General features: G+C 41.8%; 1 protein-coding gene across 2 annotated transcripts in view; it reads left to right on the top strand.

Annotated features, from left to right (window-relative positions):
• The first annotated feature begins 8607 nt into the window (after nucleotides 1-8607).
• The window catches only part of myripb (myosin VIIA and Rab interacting protein b), a 135781-nt gene continuing 125181 nt past the window's right edge, over nucleotides 8608-19207 (top strand). For both annotated transcript variants that reach the window (XM_073488484.1, XM_073488483.1), the window contains exon 1: nucleotides 8608-8640. The gene's annotated coding sequence lies outside the window, so the exon portion shown is untranslated. The remainder of the gene's footprint in view (nucleotides 8641-19207) is intronic.

Below are 19207 nucleotides of genomic sequence, written 5' to 3'. Positions count from 1 at the left end.
TTTACATTAACCTCACAAACCACAATGTGGCCACGCAAAGAGACAGTAATCACAGCGAGGGAGAGTCATTTCATACTCCAAAATCCCCATTATTCACTCCACGCTTTCAAGTTTAAAGTAAGTTTTCAGCACATCTCAGGGAGTTAACTGGTAAAAATTGCTATGCAGAGCCACTCTCAGTACTTCACTGCCTCCCTTATGGGAAGTGTCATTCATCATCGGCTCTGCTTTGAGCTGCTGTCAGTGTGTCTGAGGGTGATGTCCTACGGCCAGCAGCTGTTGACCTTGTAAAAAAAAAAAAAAACAACACTTTTTTTCCCCCACTGCACACTCTCTGCTCTGACCAGAGATGAAGACAGGTAATTTGTGACACATAAATACTTGTCGAAGTGTGTTTGTGTCTGAGTGTGTGAGGGGAAGCAACAAAGATGTCTGGCAGTGGGATGAGAAACGAGAGAAAACAGGAAATGTGATTTAGGGAACAACATCTGGATTAGGCGACATGACTCATAAAGTAATGGATGTTTTGGATTATGTAATTGAAACATCGACTCTCTGACTGCGCCATTTGTTAAAGGGTTGGTTCACCCAAATTACAGAGAAACATTTTCTCATGTAACTCTAACTGTATCTACTCAGATAGTTTTGGTTTTATTTTCCCAGATTTTGAGATATCTGTCTCTGAAAATAACGCCTCCGCCCCGAAACTGTGGAGGTGAATTTTCTTTAATATTTTAAACATTTGCAACTTTACAGAAACATTGTCCCTGTTACTAATTTACAGTCCTCACTATGAACCACTTTTCAAAAAGACACATTTTTTTGGCAGAAAGTAGTCCTTACAAAAACTACTGACACAGTGGGACTGGAGTAGGTTTAAATATCGTTTTGTTGATAAGGGGGATCCGACTTGTTTGATTGTTTAAGGAATAGTTTGATTTCCAGGGGAATAACCTTGTCCCCTTTTTTGCAGCCACAGCTCGCTTAGCTTAGCTTAGCTTAGCTTTGCGTAAAGGCGGGAACCACTAGCCCGGCTAAGTTGAGATTTCAGCCATACAGATGTCTGCCTTTACTTGAATATAATTCAACAAGAAGGCAATCCACAGACCTTGTTGTTAGCAGGTTCATGTTGGAACTACTGTCTTTCTTCCAAACGACACCCGGCAACAGTATAGCTAGCTCACATCTACTCATGGACAACAGGCTCCAAAACTCAGCCATCCACACCAAAACAATCTAGCCAGGCTAGCTCTTTCCCCCTTGCTTCCAGTATTTATGCTAAGACAAGCAAGTTGGTCGCTAGCTTGATATTGAACAAAAGGTATTTTCCTTTAAAGGTGTGTTCAGACACAGAGCAAAATGAATTGTAGCTTCATGAATTTGACCTGAACCCCAAACAGCCAATGAACCAACTGTATGTTAGCTGTATGCTAACGGAGCTAGCAACAACACGCCTGTGTATTTGAGTTCACCTCAGCCTCTGTCTAAACTCACAGCTCCACTTCTCTCTATTTCCCTGCGGTCTTCCTCCTTTTATTGTTTTCTGTACGTGTAAGAAACAGATTTATAAAGTCCTGGGATTCACCCAGATTTTTGGTTGAAGAGGAAATCTTTCCAACTCACGCAGCTGCTTCGTCGCGGCTATTTGCTTTTCACTCTGTCTCAAAAAAGAACGAAAACAAAGAAAATCTAACTTTAATTTGAAGGTCGCCATGTGTTTTCCCCCCATCACATAAAATGATTGTGTTGGGTCTCAGCTCACTGCTTTATAGCGCTCCATAAAAACTACTCTTTATGGCTCTACATATTTGTATGTGCATGTGAACAGTGAAAACAAATAATAGCCAATGTGAGTGGATTTGCTCGACTCTTGGAGGCCATATAATTTGCTTCCAGACGAGATGAGCGCTGACACGGGAGTAAATTAGCCTCCTTGTGCATCAAGGTGATTTGGCCATTTGGCAGACCAAATTCAGTCACGCTCCAAATAGCACTTTCCAATCATCGCTGTGTTATTGTATGTATAAATTGTATGTGTGTTTGAGAGATGTGTAAAGCATGAACAGTGTGTGTGTGTCTGCTTTATTTTAGGTCAAGGCGATAATAGCCTCTAGCCGAGAAATGAGAGACTGAGACTCTCCCTCCTCCTCTTTGTACATCTGGACAGGCTCATAGGTCTGATTGCAAATCAATACTCTTCTACAGCACGTTGTCGGCTTGTTCTTTCTACGCGGCTGCTTTGGTAACAGCTTTGTGAAAGGTGCGAGGGAGAGAAAAGCAGCGAGCCTTTCAATCCTCTCATGTGGAAACAGTGGAGGAAGCCAAGGACGAGGCAGAGAAAAACCAGCGCGGCTGTGCTGCAAATTGTGTGTTTGTCATTGAACAAAGAGGGATTATTGTCTGCGCTCTTACATTTCACTTTCCGTTTGCGTGTCCTTGGCTGTTTGAGCGTTGGCGACAGGCGAGCCCTCATTTGACTCAATGTGAATTTTAAATATATCATCACTTACCAACAGTATTTGTCTTTAATCTCACATCTTGGCCCCCCCCCCGCTGAATATCAGTCCTATCTCACTAAAAAAGCCAGTCGGCAATCACAGCCCTCATTTTCCCATAGAAGACGGATGAAATGCAGCTTTATTCCAAATGCACTCCGTTAGATATGTCTGCTGATCACCATTACTTATCAATTCAGACATACAAGCTCCCAGAAATAGGAAACATTCAGTGTGTAGATAATCAATTAAGTCGCCTTGGCTGGGGGCTCTCAACACGTCTCAACGCAAATATGCTGTGTGAAAGGTGCGTGTTATTATGATTTGCTGGATTAAAGCCATCATATTGCGTCAAATTTAATTTGTAAGGTTTGGACATGACAGAATGTGACACTTAAATACACAGAGTACTATCATTTCATTTGAGGTTGTAAATGGTTTCCAGTTATAGGCTTTGTTGACAGAAATGTAGCCACTAGCCGAGGTAAAATGACACACTGATAAAAAAATAGCTACTTTCATAATGTGCCTTCCATTTTTAGCTCAGTTCTGTTAATAGTCTGTGTGTTTTTCTTGTTTCATGTGAAAAAATGGCTGGCGAATTTCCGTAACCGCTGTGGACCAGAATACAATACACAAGATTGATGATGATGAGTGATTTAGTGGCATCTAGTGGTGCTGAACTACCCTCGCCTCACCCTCCCCAGTGGTGGCTACTGAAAACATGAAAAATTTCAAAGGCCCTCTCTTGTTTGTCCGTTTTTGGCTACTGTAGAAACATGGCGTTTTCCGTAAGAGCACTCGCTCCTCTGTAGATTTAAAAGCCTCTTTCCAAGGTAACAAAAACACAAAACTATTTTTAGTTTCAGGTAATTATCTTACACACCAGTGAAAACATAATTCTGTATATTATATTACATTTCTTCCAAAAGATCCCGATGAATCCTACACACTGGACCTTTAATGGTGTATTTTTTTCTCATGGCACCCCCTCATACCCATGGTATCCCTACCGTACGTGCTAACGGTAGCAGGTGCTGTGGACGCTTCGGTGATGCTGCTTAAGTCGCCCCTAGCCCTCGCACCCGGTTCACTTTCCTCGACTAAGCTTTCCCGAAAACTTATTTTAAATTACATTCAAGTTGAGGTGTTTCAACTGGAAATTCTGCAGTATTTTGATTGTATTAGCTGTAAGTTTTTAAAATTGCTTGTTTCATTTTCAAAGAAAAACATCTGGGATTCCTTCTAGTGCCACCAGAGAGAGCTTGCGTACTGCAGTTTGAGAAAAGTGGAACTAGATGATTCATCTGGCATGAAAAAACTGTTTGAACTAACGAAAGTAAGTGAGATATGTAGGTGTGATCATCCAGAGGAAGCAGCAATTACTGATGCATTTGTACTAGCGCCGTTTGTATGCAGTTTATCCTACAGCTCATTTTAACAGAACATCTTTATTTTTGCTCTTAAGGGGGCTCTGTGGATCTTCTGTGTTGTGCTCGAAGCTGGTCATTAGCTCATGTTAGCTGATCATAGCCCTGCAGTTCTAAACTAACGTTAGCTACTGTTGCTCTCTGGTAGCACTGAGCCTAGCGGGAAATCCAGAGGACCAGAGTCCTTCACAAAGAAGTCTTTAAACAACTCAAGCAAGTCGTCCACAGGCTTGTATAGACAACCAAGAGAGACGAGGACGGTCGCATTTTTCACTGCTCACATAAGGCCAGTAAAAAAGTGATTAATACATCTTTAATTACCACAAATTGTTACATGGAGCCCCTTTAAACGACACCTTTGCAGCTTTTGATAGCTTTTTCTTGCATCCTGGTAGGACATCTAGCTTCCCCTCTTCACTAAAAGCTGTAAGCGAATTAGCTTTAACCCTACAGTTGGTCATATAACCCAGAGCTGAGATGCATCAGCATTTCTTCGAGCTCTGACAGCGTCAGATGTTCCCATCGTTTGCTCTAAAACGTTCTTTTTATGACTGCAGTGAATCTGGAAAACTCCTACCAGAAAGTGTGTTGCATTACAAAAAGGCAAACACCTGTCATGTCACCGCATAGTTAGCAGGGTTGTTTTATTACAGTCATTTCGATGTTAACTGCTTTATTAATTGCTTCTGTTACTGCTCTATTTCTGCTTATTTTCTTTCAAGGGAAATGAGCAAATTCTCTGGGTCATTGAAAAGCACATGCGAATTTAAGAAAAGCAACACCTGAAAAAGTAAAACACCACAACCCATTGTAGAAGAAGTCTACATGATCTAAATGGTGTAATGGTGTTAAGCTAGCTGCACCATATATGGTCATGCTACAGGTGATATTGTATCTTTACGGAGGCAATGAAGTGGGAAAGTGCTAATTGAACCCAACTTGTCCGGTTATTGTGACGGCACCGACCATTGTTCATCCAGCCAGAATACTAAACACGGTATCATGAGAGAGTGTTAGACGTAGTATGGGTCGTGCCCTCTCACTATCTCTCATTTATATCCCATCCTCTCTCCGCTCTGGTTACCATGGCAGCAAGGAGTTGGATTCAAACAATGCCACGGAGGGCTGAAGCCTTTGACGAGAGGAGAGAGCCGAGCGTATCTGTGTCTGGGTGAGACAAGGTGTGGACAGGCTCGGTCTGACGTGTACGCTGCCGTACTGCTCCCTGCAGCTGCAGCCACACGTACATAATTACATACATGTAACCGGAGTGCAGCTCACATCTGTGTCTATTTCTATTGGGAGAGTGTGGAGTCATAAAGATGTTTTTCTCTGGATGTATTGTTCAGAGGCAGATAGGGGCTGAAATAAGCTTTTTGTCTTTGTGGAATGAACTGAGACTGAATTTATGTGATTTGATTATTTAATGACTTTTTTGACCAATCTGTCTGCTACTTTGTCCGCATACTAAAAACTCGTAAATCTTAAGGCCCTTGTTAATCAGCAACAAATCAAGTCGCTCCCCAGAGTGGGAGGGCAATCATGATAGCAGAACTCCAATGTGGTATGGGTTTCAGGCCCAGGGCTAGCAGCTTAGCATGCTAATTTAATTCGATATTGTCACTGTTATTGCTTCATATTCTGTTAATAATTTTAGCTATCTTTTTAATTTTAAACAAAAATCATATATATTGCAACTTTAAAGTCTTAGCAGCTTTTTGGTGAATTTGTTAGCAAACACTTGCCAACCACACACCAAGCAGGCATACAGCAACGTTAGCATAAATTTCCAGCCATGTTTTTGTCTACCGGATATATTTAAGTCTGATATTTAGCTCTGCTTCAGTCTTGAGTAGTATCTCCAACAGCTAGCTGCTAGCTTTGTTTGTCTGCCATCTGTTGCTGGGCAGGTAGCATAGAGTGGGTCATGAACACGCGACAGGTTTAATATAAATACATTTTGAATAAACAGCAAACACTGCAGTCTGAAGCTCGGCTCATATGCGATCCCTCACACATGATCTCATGGGGAAGCAGACTTAAACAAATGGAGATTAGCATGGTGCAACAACTTGCGGTGCAATGACAAAAAAACAAAAACAGGAGGCTAAATGGTTTTCTATTCTTTAGAGAGAACTGGAGGGGAGATTTTAAGTTGGTCAACAATGGTATGCTAGCTAACGTTAGCCTAGACAGTTTAATGTGACTTTGCAGCATCGTCAGCTGCTCCAGGATGAATCTCTAATTAGTTGTTGTGGTCCGGCTCGTATGTAATCATCTAGATTTTAAATTATAAATGTAAAAAAATATATATATTATCAGGATGGACCCAATGAGTTTGTGAGCAGTTCAGGAGGCTCGAGACTGGATCTGTAAACCCCTCACATTACCAGATAATCTGTGCCAAACAGCATGTTTTGAACAGGCCCTGCGCTAGCTTCTTTAATTGATTCACACTTCCTCATATATCCTGGTGCACACAGGCTGCTGAAATGATCACAGTCGGTGCTGAAGTGCTCATTTTCCGGTGCTGTGTGTTAACAAGCACTGCTAAATCTCAGACCTATCACAAAAATATCTAACAGAGCTGGGTGGCTCGCAACAATAACACCTCTTTTGTAAGCAGCTGCGGCTAAACTTGGCTGGAGAGAACTATTGGCAGGCGAACCGGGAAGTGGAGTGGCTGGCAAATTTACTCTCACTCATCCACATTTGTGAAATAAACACAGGAAAGGAGGGGGCTTAGCAGGCTTCTGTGCTCTGTGACTAATATAGTCTGGAAGGAGACTGACCAGACAGTCAATATGTTGTGGTTTTTAAACACTGGAAGGGAATATAATTAGTTAGGGGCTACTGGAGGCTAAAAGGAAGGCTTAAAGAATGAATGCTAATATCGAAAGCTTGCATTGTACAAACCCTCGGGCCAGTGTTCCTCCCTGACCTCCTGCTGTCCACACACTTTACTTTCCATGACCTGTCATGCTCATGCACTGCAGTTTTGTTCCCTTGTTTGTGTTCAAATGCAAATCAGTGTTAATGAACATCTGCTCTGAAGATATTTTGCGGCACCTGAGCAAACTGGCTCCATCCAGTACTAACAGCCGTGTGTATCCAGGAGGTAAGAGAGTTGTTTTCTATTACGAGCGTGATTTTCCTCAGCTCCTGCTTTAACTCATTACTCAACCCAGAGGACAATCAGCTCTTGTTTATTAGCAGTAACAGGGGAAATGGCTTCATGACTCCCTTCCGCCACTGGAGCCCCATCCACCCCGGGGGATATCTGAAAATGCGTCTATCAAAAATTAAAGAAACAGCTATCTATTCATCAAATGTAAAAATATTAAATGTAAAACAACTCTTTCATCTCTCTCTTTTGAAATTAAATACCTTTCTTCCCCATACTCCACGCTGTGAATAACATCACAATGCATGGAGTGACTCACTGTGTTTGTTTGTTATTTGTGATGCTCTGTTTCCAACACTGGAATGGCCACTTATGGGCAATTAGTCATGCTGAGTAGGCAGAGGCTTCACCTCCACCTCGTCGCTGACAAACACAAGAAAATGTATGTTTAAATGGAATAAGCTGAGAGACTGCAGACTGAACAATCCGACAGAAGTGGGGGTGGCCTGTTGCTCATCTTGGCGTTAGTAGACAGACAACAGAGGGTTTGACACAGAGAGTATTGTGGGAATTAAAGCAGGAGCTTTAATCCAAAATCAACACTCTGACCCAGAGGTATCTCAGGCTTTTAATACTTTCATAGCAGTCACAACAATTATGTATTTTACTAATTGTTTTCCGCCGAATGCTAAGTGAATATGCTTTATGGGCTTGTTAACATCTGCTTTGCAGCAATTTGCAGTTTACAAGGTAATCATATATAATTCCACTCAAGAGAGCTCAGTCTTTCCCTGCTGATGGAAATTCTGCTTTTTCTTTGGTCTTAACACATGCATATGAACATACTTTCACATTCACACCATTAAGCATTTACACATGGTTAAATGTAAAAGGATTTCTTAAAGGTCAGACTCCAGAAAGTGTCTTAAATTAAAGGCAAATCCTGTGAATTTCCACATGTTGTTGCCCTCAAGGGCAGCGAGAGGCGAGTGAAATTATGTTTGAACTATTATGGCCAGATTATGTGAATGACGTGGCCAATTTAAGTGACTAAAAGTGCCAATTTTCCGACAAGAATTGGCTGAAGACAATCTGCAAGTGGACAATGGATTATGGGATACCACTCATGAAGGATGTAACGGTTGTGTAAGGTGGAGGACGCCTGCATTTGAATGATAGTAACAAGTTAGGTACGGCAGTATTTTAGTGATTTTAGCAAATGAGATTTGCAGCAACAAATCAAGGACAAAATCACTTTGTAAAAACAAATATCTTCTTTGTAACGTCAGCTAATGAAAACAAGAACGAGTGTATGAATGCCCAGTTAAAAGATGTAAGACAATCCTATTGGTTGGTGGCAAATGATCTGTTCAAATTGATCACACACCTATTACCTCAGAGGAAGTGGTCCGGCCTTGAATAGCTTCCCCCCTGAGAATCACAGGAAGGATAAAAGTCAACAGGAGCAGGATATTACACACTGTTACCAGGTGGAGACAGGAGCAGGCTTATGTATGTAGGTCAATAAAGACCATGGATCACTGAAGAGTGTCTGGATGTTAAGTGTCACAGGTGCAAAATGTCCTCTTAGGTAAGTGCATCTGACGCACCTGCTGCCTCCCTGAACACAGAGACGTCACTGTGGTTTTATTACGGGAATATGATCTGTGAGCATGTTCACACTGACAGGTTTGATCCTTTTTTTTCTTAATGGTACAGCAGGATAAAGAGAAAGGTACTCTTTGCTTTTCAAGTGTGCTGGCTGGCTTAATATACTAATTGTAGTCAAAGACTGATTTAAAATGCACCATTGTTTTATAATAGAAATCACTTTTAAAGTTGGACAGTTGGACTGCAATGATCTTGTGACTGACATAATTTAAAAATTAGCGTGCTTTTTTAAAAAGCCATTTTTACCTGAAGAATTTCAGTAAACTGGAGCATTCAGTCATCCAGACTGTCAGCCGTAAACATCAGGTTTACGTTGTCAAAGTCAGAACCAGTCCTCATTCATACTTTGTAATCACTTTTTTTTACTCAAGAAGAAACCCAGAGAAAATGTAAACACATTGTAGACAGGAACTTGAAAACGTGTTATTTTTATAGCACACCGCCTTTAAAGGAGACATATTATGCCCATTTTCAGGTTCATGTTTTTATTTTGGGATACTACCAGAACTCTTTAACTCTTTCTTTAACTTTATTAACTCTATTTTTTTTCTTTATGGTGCACGCTTTATACTCAAAAGAATCACTTTTCAGGTCACTATACCAAAATCATGTATCTTTCAATCTGTTCAATTATGACAATGACTCAGCAACTGGGCGGGTGCACGTTTGAGTAATTGGTGTTTTCTGCCTGCACGCAATTACAGTAACAGTGAAAATTGTTGCTTATCCAAAGAATCACTGTTACAAGTTTCCCAGCAAAACCTCCATGAATCAGCTCTTACCGGCTGCTAATGTACGGTATGTGATTCATTGACGGTTTATATGGTTTCTGAAGGCTGACATTTGGCTGAGGGACAGGATCATATAATGTGCAGCGAGGGCCTCAAAGAAAAGGAACCTCAAATAGCAACATGGAGCTATAATCTGTCTCCAAACACACCAAATTACTGAATGTCGCAGCAGACAGTAGACATGTGCGAACACAAGAACAGTGTAACAACAGCGTGTGACACAGATAGAAGGACCACAATGCTTTGCTCTCCTTAGTCACTCTAAATATTTCAATCATAACACCCGGCAGCCTCCCATGGACTCCCATGCTCATTAAACCTACCACACATTGTTGATACATGTTAAGGCGTGCCACTCTGACCCGCTGATTGCATTTTCACACGGGTGCTTATCAAGGACGACTCCATGACTATTCCCTCTGTTCCCACGTGTGATCTTGATGGGATTATTAAAGTGTGCAAATGCACAAACTCTCTTGCAACAAGCTGAATTCCCCAGGCCGAAATTTCAACAACACCTGCTGTATTCAGCCTTTTAGGAAATAGGTGAAGTTGAATGAATATGCCACAAATTTAAAGGAGACCTATTATGTGATATTTTTTCTTTCTTTAAGTGTTTTATAGAGGCTCTTGTGCATGTAAGAGACCTTGAAAATTAAAAAGGTCAAAGTCCGCACCAGCAGAAGCTGCTCTCTCCCACAGAAAACACTGCTCTTGAAACACCTCGTCAGTAGTCCCACCTTTAATTCCGTGACTTTGTGACTTTGTCACAATGTCACGTATTGGCATAAGTTATGCATAGTGGCTAGTTTGGCACATAGGAATTGATTTTGCACAGCTGCTCTGTTGTTGTTAGCTGTGCTGGGTCATGCATGTGTGAGCTGACCAATCAGAGCAGACTGGGCATTTGGGAGGGGGAGCCTTAAAGAGACAGTAGCTAAAAAAGAGCATTTCAGACAGAGGGGTAATACGGTGCTGCAGACAGTATGAGAAAACTAGTGTGTTTTTTGAGCATTAGAGCATGTAAACATATTCTAGTAGTAACCCAAAATAAAGTTATGAACCTGAAAATGAGCATTATATGTCTCCTCTAAGGGATTGTGCCTGCATTCCTCCTAAGGTCTGCAGTTGTAAATGCAGAGTCATGCTGCAAATGAGTGTAAAGTAACATAAACACCAGTTTTACAGGAGCATGAAGCCTTTAATACGCTTTACTCAAACATATATGTGACCTGCAGTTGCCTAAAGGTCACAGAAATGTGCTTGTGACCAGAGGATTGCTGACGTAAAACCCTGGAATAACCCCTCACTCTACACTGGAGCTACTTAGTGACCCACAATAGAAGACTGGGATTGTACTGGGATTGTGTCCATGCCCAGTAAAGTCGCTCCTCCTTCTATCCTGTCGTGGTGAAATCCACCCACTTCTTTCCTCACCTGATTTAAACATTGTGAACTTCTCACTTCTGTGTTTCCTGCAGCCCCTGTGGTTGCATTTCAGTGTCTCCCCCGCTTTAGTCAAGTAAAACTGCTGTTTAACAGGCCAGACATTATGTTATTTAAATCTCTGAGTACTGAGCGCTGAACCATGATAATCAGACTCGTTTTAAAATGCACCGCTGAGCATCCGCTGCACAGTCATACGTGCTCTAGTTAAAAGATTTAAATAATCCCCGCCTGTGACCTTCCAGCAATAATTACCAAGACCTTATACTTTTAAAATAGGCTAATTCTAGCACAGTGTAGTACAGTATATACAGCAAAGTTAAATTGCTGTACATTTTAAGCTGAATTGTTGTCTCTGAGGTTTAGAAAGTGACGAATCTGGAGTTTGGAATGAAAAATAAAATGAAGAATTGTAAACTTACCATGTAGCTTTTAGCTGCTAATACAATACAAACACTGTCTAAGCCTTTGTTTGAGATTTAGGGCCCAAATGCCTGCTTCTGATCACGACTTGGACGATGACAAAGAGGAGGTGCAGAGGGAAGGGGGAGAGAATTACAGAGTCAAAAGTCAAAACTCCAATGAAAAGAGGTGAATGGAGGTATGTTTCACTCTTCATGGTGTGTATACCTGCTCTCTGTGGGCTCAAATATTTGCAGTACCTTTGCTGTTTGCTTTATCTGTGTACATTCAGACTCTGATATGGATCAAATGCCTAAGATTGCAGAGGGACTTGCTGCTGCTGATTCTCTACATACTGAATGTAGATCAAGGGTGTGACTCGAGTGAAGCACACAGTCCGTAGTGACTCATGGAGGTGTTTTTGTGAGTAAAAATAGGGTCTAATAAGGAGAATATATAGAGGTTTTCTTGGCAACATCTCTTGTAAAATGCGGCCTTAATTAGACTAAAGAAAGCATCAGTCCAGCTTTATTTATAATCTCTAAAAGTACCCAATTTTTGCAACATTGGAGCGGCTCTTTATCTTACTAAAATTGACCTTGTTGAGCAAGAACCACAGCCCAGAAAGTGTTTTTACAACACTGTCAGCATTTTTTCCCCCGAAGGCTGTGCACTAATAAAGAGAACAAACAGGCCAGTTTTCTCTTCAGCTCTGCCAGACCACAACTCAGGAAGACAGAGTGTACTGAAAAATACACTTATGGTAATGTAATAGTTTGACTATGTTAAGTTTTCTCAGATACACTGGTAGATATATAGGTGGATTTTTATGCAATGCATTGTATTTGATTTCTACGGAAGACAATAAAAGGCCATGCTTGCAACTACTTTTTTAAGCCGTTATCTATAGATCACAAGTTAATTTTTCATTATTTCCAGAAAACAAGCTTTGTTATCTTGAGATAACATGATAATCAACCTGATATCACAAGAAAACAAAAGTGCCATGCAAGCATGCATAGATGGCGTCTTGACAACTGCAGCAACTAGTTTAGAGCTCCTGTTTGTAAGACAATTGATTGTCGAGTCTTACACCCTCGTCAAATACTGATGCTTTAGTTTGGCAACCGACCCGACCTACAATCCCAAAGCCTCAGTATTTGCCAAGTTGGAAATGACACTCAAAAACCTTCTTACCATTAGGATCAGACTGTACTTCAATCTTACTTATTTACTCTATTTACATACTTTTTTTGCCTACTGGACAGTAAAACATCTGCTTTAAATTGACCACTGTAAGCACTGTGATCCCATCCCTTACAATAATTAATCATAATTCAAACACCCTCAAAATGTCATAAAAACTTCATCTGGTTTGCTTTGAAACTCTGAATCCACCCCACAGAGCAGTCTGTGTATGTCACAGTCCACTCTTATGATTCTTAAGAGGTCGTTTTCCAAATGATCTTGTTATCTTGAGAAAGCAGCATTTTGTTTTTTAGTTCAAGATTGCAAGATAAAGTAACCAATTATCACGAGAAAACTACTTTTTTATCTGGAGATAACAAAATGATTAACTTGTGGTCTCGAGATGGCGGCATTAAAAAAAACAACTAATGCAAGCATGGCCTTTGTCAGCTTCCGTAGTTTCATGTTGAACCGCAAATATGAAAGTTAAACTGGCAATAGACAACTTTCACTCAATGGAGAGCACCGGTGTTGTGTGAAAGTCTGTTCCCCCACTGATATGTCCCCTTACCACTGGGACTGACATCCTTTCTACGAGATCAGCAAGTAACAAAACCTGCCTATGAATTAAAACAACGGGTGTTTTATGCACTTGTCCCGAAGTCAATGTGTTTTTTTAATGGGTTTTCAATTTAAATGCCTGAAATAAGGTTTTCATGTTTTGTTATATGACACAAAATACGACAGTAATACCTCACCTTTGAATATAAAATGTGGCTGCTAACAAGAGGCTAAATGTAACTACAGATGTTGTGGGGGACATTAAATGTCACGCCGAAGATGGAGACTCATCAACTCACTAGCTTAGTGGTGGTGAAGTTGAATTAATGCGACCGCAGTTTAGTTTGTTAGCATAACATTAGCTTTTCACTTCTGGTGACTTAATTTAAGCTTCAAAAATCATAAAAGCGTTGGTCACACCAAAGATGGAGACTCATCAACTCGCTAGCTAAGTGTCGGTGACATTGAAACCATGCGACTGCGGTTTAGTTCGTTAGCATAACATTAGTTTCAAAAATCATAAAAGTGGTGTTCACTGGTGAAGATTATCTTGCTGAACAAAATGTGCAAGTATCTTGAAGTTGAGTTAGAAAAGACATTTGAAAAAGAAATGTGGTTGCTAACAAGCGGCTAAATGCGACTACAGAGGTCACGCTGAAGACGGAAACTCATCTACTCACTAGCTAAGTGTTGGTGACGTTGAAACCATGCGACCGTTCGTTAGCATAACATTAGCTTTTCACTTCTGGCGACTTAATTTACGCTTCAAAAATCCTTAAAGTGGTGTTCACTTGTGAAGATTATCTTGCTGAACAAAACGTGCAAGTATCGTGAAGCTGGGTTTGCCACAGAGCTTGTTTTTCGGCGACAAACCAAAATCCAATTCAGAAGTCCCGTAGGCTTTTTGCTGAGGGCACCAGGGTGATGCTAACTTCTGGGTTAGCCTACAAACACATCATCCCTGCAGCGCTTTGGGAAGATTTCTTTTAAAAGTTGTGTGTTTCTGCTTTAAAGTGAAGTAAGGAGATGTTGGGATGGACGCTGGATTAATGAGGATGTGTTCATCTCTCTCTGAGGTTAATTGCACTGTGACTAGCTTTGTGAATGGAGCTGCCAGCCAACACTCCTCCTCCTCCTCCTCCAGGAGCAGCAGTGCCAAACTGCAGGATACCCAGGTGCCAGCAGAAAAAAAAAAAAAAAAAAAAAAAAATGGGATAAGATATCAGATCAGCCAAGCACGGAAACAGACTCAGCTATCTCTGCTTTCCAACACACAGCTCCATCAGCACACCGTGAAACAGGAAGAATCAAGGTTGGGTGCCAGTCCCTCACCTCGCTCGCCGTGCGCACTCCCTCCTCCTCCTCCTCCTCCTCCTCTCCGTGTAATACAAACCTCGTGATCTTCCATTCAGCGGTGCCTGCGTCTGCTGCTTTTGGGGGAAAAATACTCGCCGAGGTGGGCAGGCGAGCCAAAAGTATCTGGGAGACAGACAGACAGGTGTCGCGGAAGTTTCCACTTGCAGAGGCGCATCCTTCCGCGTCTCCTTTTTATTTTTTTCTGTCAGTATCTGGGATAACGTGAAAGAGACTGTAACTGGCGGTCATCCGGCACCCACTGATCCTGTGTAAGTGATTCTCCACATCAACTCACTGCGAATAGGTGAATGTTAGCCCTGTTTGTAATGAGCCGGAGTGTCAGGTGTCTGCTGCTTTCATGCGTACGTGCTCGCATACCTTCAACGTGATTAAACGTTTTCTGCAGAGATATCCATGATCCACTGCCGTGCGGTGTCTTCTTCCCTGGTGCTGAAGCTGACACGGATCCCGCACAGATGTTCTACCACGCAGTCAAGGATGAATGGGCTTTGAGATGAGAGGGGAAAGTGCGGCATTTTTTTGCGGGATGCTTTGTGGGTGTAAACAGGTGGATTTGCCCCCACAGAGCAGGTGCAGGAGGTGCAGATTGTGACATCTCTTGCCCCCCCCCCTCCTTTTCTGGCTCGATCATGAGGAGCTGTTGGGATTTAAAGTCATGTTTTGTGTCAGAGCCTTTGCCTGCAGAGAAACATTAAACCCAAAGGAATGCAAGCTGGAAATCCTGATTTGGCAGCCCCTCTTGTGAGTGGGTGTGCAGGTAGCTGTGTTTCTCTTGTTTTGTCTTGCGGTGCTGCCTGTCACCTGTTGACAATAATACTAGGTTATCTCTGGAAGCTTTTTTAGGTAGACACCAGGAATACATTCACCCACGTAGCGCATGAATCAGGCTGCTATTCTGAGCGTTTCATTCAAGGAAAAATGGAGATCACTCAAGCAGAAATACAACCCCAGTCTCAGATTCCTCAGAGTTTGTGCCGCAGCTTTTCCCCACACTCTGTCACATGCAAGGTGACTCAGAGGAAGATTTCAATTAGCATACCTTTTGGATTCTAACACTCTCAGGTCAGGAGTGTGTTGGCACGTCTGTGGAGTGTGCGTTTGCGTTCACAGCATTCTTCTCACCTTGCTGCCAGTAATTGGGCAGGTGTGGTGATGGATGTGGCACAGCAGGCGGATGTCAAACGGGGGCAAATGATCAAGGGCTTGTCAAACACGTGGGTGCAATACAGGAAGTGAGAGTTTTTGTTTGGTGTGTCTTCATCTGATGTGCTTTTGGCGTAATTTAATGTTTATTTAAGGTGGCGGTATTCTTATCCGCAGTGTAGGCTTGGGAAAAAAGTGCCAAAAAGCGGTTGGATGAAGTATTTGGAGACATTAACTTCGACCTAGATATTGGCTGATATGTTAGTCGTGGAAGAACTGTTCCAATACAGTTTTTTTCTTTCCTGATACCGATTTTGATACCTGAACTTGCATACCGGCCAATACCTAGCACTGATCTGATACCAGTGTGCTTAAAATTATACATGCAGCATATTGTTGCAGTATATTATTGTATTTGAACAGCCGTCTACTACTATTCAGACAGTCGTTGCTGTATGGTCTGGCTCAGGTTAACCCCCTGTTGTAAATTATGAACAAATACATACAGAGAGTGAACATTTATGATTCAGCTTGATAGACAGTCATAACAAAAAAAAGAGTGCAATTAACTACTAATGTGAGTTTGCTTGCTGTTTATGGATATTGGCTGCTTGAGTGGTAAAACATCTTTTAAGCTGACACTGCCGGGAAGTAGCAGGGTCCTGTTTCGGGGCTAATGAAGGATGTGGTATCGGATCGGTGCATAGACTTGTGTACTCGCTGATACTCTATCCAGCTTTTAGGCTCTATCGGTACAACCAGAGATGTTATAAGAGAGAAGACAAACCACTTAAAACATTTTTAAAAGAACAGTTCCGTAATGTCAGTGATGGCGGTTGTGTGATTCATTCATTTCATCATTTTGGTGCAGAGTCACCAAACTTTTTAAGTATTTTTTCAAATGTTTATCAGATTTGATGGGTGATTCTAAAGCCTACATTTAGTTTTTATGTCTTGGTGACCATTGAAAGTGAAGTTATGGCTCTCTCCACATTCATTTAGATAAGTATGGTCTTGTTAGCCTGAAATAACTGCCTGGGGGCGTTGCCAAGATGGCTGCCGAGTGGCAAAACTTGACTAAAAGGACTAGGGTTTGGTACGACCCCACAAATTCTGCAAGACATCAGAAAAATAGCAATATAATAGACTTGTTCCTGTGTTAAATCACTAACAATCTGTTCTGTCAAAGTGTCTCATGTGAAATATCACTCAAATGTCAGCAGTGGAAATGATATTAGGGTATGTATGCAACTTCTTCACTCCCAAACATTCAGCGTCTACATAGTGCATTCACAGAGGAGAGCTGGGGCCAAAACGTGGATATGTAGTTACCATGTTGAGTCAGTTATGTCACATTTTGTAATTAAATTAAACTACTACTCAATGACATAATCTCGGGAAAGTTCTGGTCACATTTCAGCATCCACAACATGTCAAACAGATCATCTTTTTCAAGACATTACATCAGTTTTTATCTGTAGTTTTCCTCCGATCCACTGTAACCACTTGCTCCAGTGGTGCTGAGGAGGGTTTTACCTCATAAAAAGAGACGTCAGTGCATATTATGTATTTAATGCTGTTATCGGCCAACATTCTGCATATTATGCAGATCTTCTGAAGCACATTCATTAACTGCCTGAACTCATCTGCACATGCTCATGGCGTTTGTAACCACTTACACCGCTCTTCCCTTAAGGACGTTAAGTATGAATGAATCCTCGGCTGATGGGTGTTCTCATAAATTCATGACTGCTGACAGGCCTGTTCACACGTTGTGCTTCTTCCTTTACAGCTAGTCAGATGGTGGAGCAGCTGCAGGAATAGAAACTTTAAGCTGACATGCAGCATGTGCCCTCAGCTGAAAGCTGAATTCGAGTCCTGTAGTCCACAAGTATTCTTGTTGCCTCTCTGTTCTCCCCTCTCTGTGTGACTTTGACAAATACTGGTCATATCCAGGGTTGCAAAAAACACCTTGACCGTCTACTTTTCTGCTGTCAAGTGGATGCAGGAAGACAAATGACCAGGAGGACAAAGAAAGGCCTCCTAACACAGAAACAGAGCTTGGGTTTTAAACAAGTTGAAGTGAGATATTTCCACGTATTTTCAAGCACGGTGTGGGACAATCTGCAAAGTCAGTTCACTTTACTCACCCATAGTCCAAATAGTAATTTCAGCGAAGTCGTTCTCAATCTCCTTCCCTCTGGCTGTGACGAAACGCTGAGCCAATGGAGAGTGTCTAAAACAAGCAGTTCATTTAGCGCTTGGCTGCACCTGCCCTTTTAGCGCTCCAGCAGGGCCCTGTCCTCAGCTCGCCCGTCCTCTCTCTGCTGACTCTCCGAGGTGATAGACACCAGCAGAGCCAGGCGCTCTGCAGCACCGTGTGGGATGTGGTGTTTGGATTTGATGTATTTGGGATGATTTAGTATCAGTGTGCACATATTCTCATTGAAGACGCGGTTGATTGATGCACATAGGGGAGAAGACAGGTTCCTGTTCATCCACCTGAGAGATGCATCGATATGACCTATTTTCCCTCTGAAGCCATTCTCCCTCTCTGAGCTCTGAGAGTGCCAGTGCGAACGTGTTGCTCTTGTCAGCTGACTGTTTTACACTGTTGCACTTCATTGTAGTGCCAGTCAAAATGTGACAGCAGTCACCAAAGTTATGTTTTCATATTGTGTAACAGTTGTGTGGGTGTGTTTCAACACAGAAGACTAATTCACATACCGATTCTTTAAAGGTCACCAGCGATACAATATTGAGCTGCGAAACAGCATTTCACTTCCAGTTATCTGGCTGATTGGTACCTACAGCAGCTGTGTGTAGATTTACAAAGAAAATCAAAATCATTAAAATCCCTAGAATTCCCCGGATGCAGCTCAGAAAGTAAGATAATCTGAAACACACTAGATCCTCGTGGGGAAAATCAGTTGCTGCTGCTGTAATTGCAGTGAGTCTACATGGAGTAAAAAGTGACAACGTAGCACAGACTGTTTTGAATGTGGTTATATAATCTTGACAGAACTTGAAAATGCCTGTACTGATTTTTAGCGCTGTAGGTTAGAAACAATCTGCGATTACAGCTAAATGTTACACTAAACTGTATCTCTGAAAACATTTGAGGTGAGAAATGGGCAATGTAGTAACAGTATTCTTGCTTGATCTGACTTTCCTAAGCCTGGTGCGCTGTTGGACGGACTTGCCTAGAGGTTACTGGATATACCTGCATCCATTTTAATGGCCAGCAGGGGGCAACTGCACTGGTTTCAATGAAAGTCCCATTTGTGGAAGCTTATGAGAAACTACGCCCACTTCTCACTGGTATTATTACGTTGATTAACAGTTTCCTGATGAATTTGTCTCAATGACTAGTTTGACGTTTCCTTCAATTCAGCATGATGTTAATTTTGTAAATGATGATCCCATTTAGAGTAAGCCGGATGATAAAGCAGGGTATGCTTTAGGGTGTGGCTACCTCATGATTGACAAGTCTCTACAATGGCGTGTCATCAGGTTCTCAGTCAGATCCAATCAGTGTCGTCCCTACCTCCACCATCCCTCCTTCAAATATGATTACGT

Source organism: Pagrus major, chromosome 19 (genome assembly GCF_040436345.1).
Source record: "Pagrus major chromosome 19, Pma_NU_1.0".
NCBI lineage: Eukaryota > Metazoa > Chordata > Actinopteri > Spariformes > Sparidae > Pagrus > Pagrus major.
This window is presented reverse-complemented; position numbering and strand designations above follow the sequence as displayed.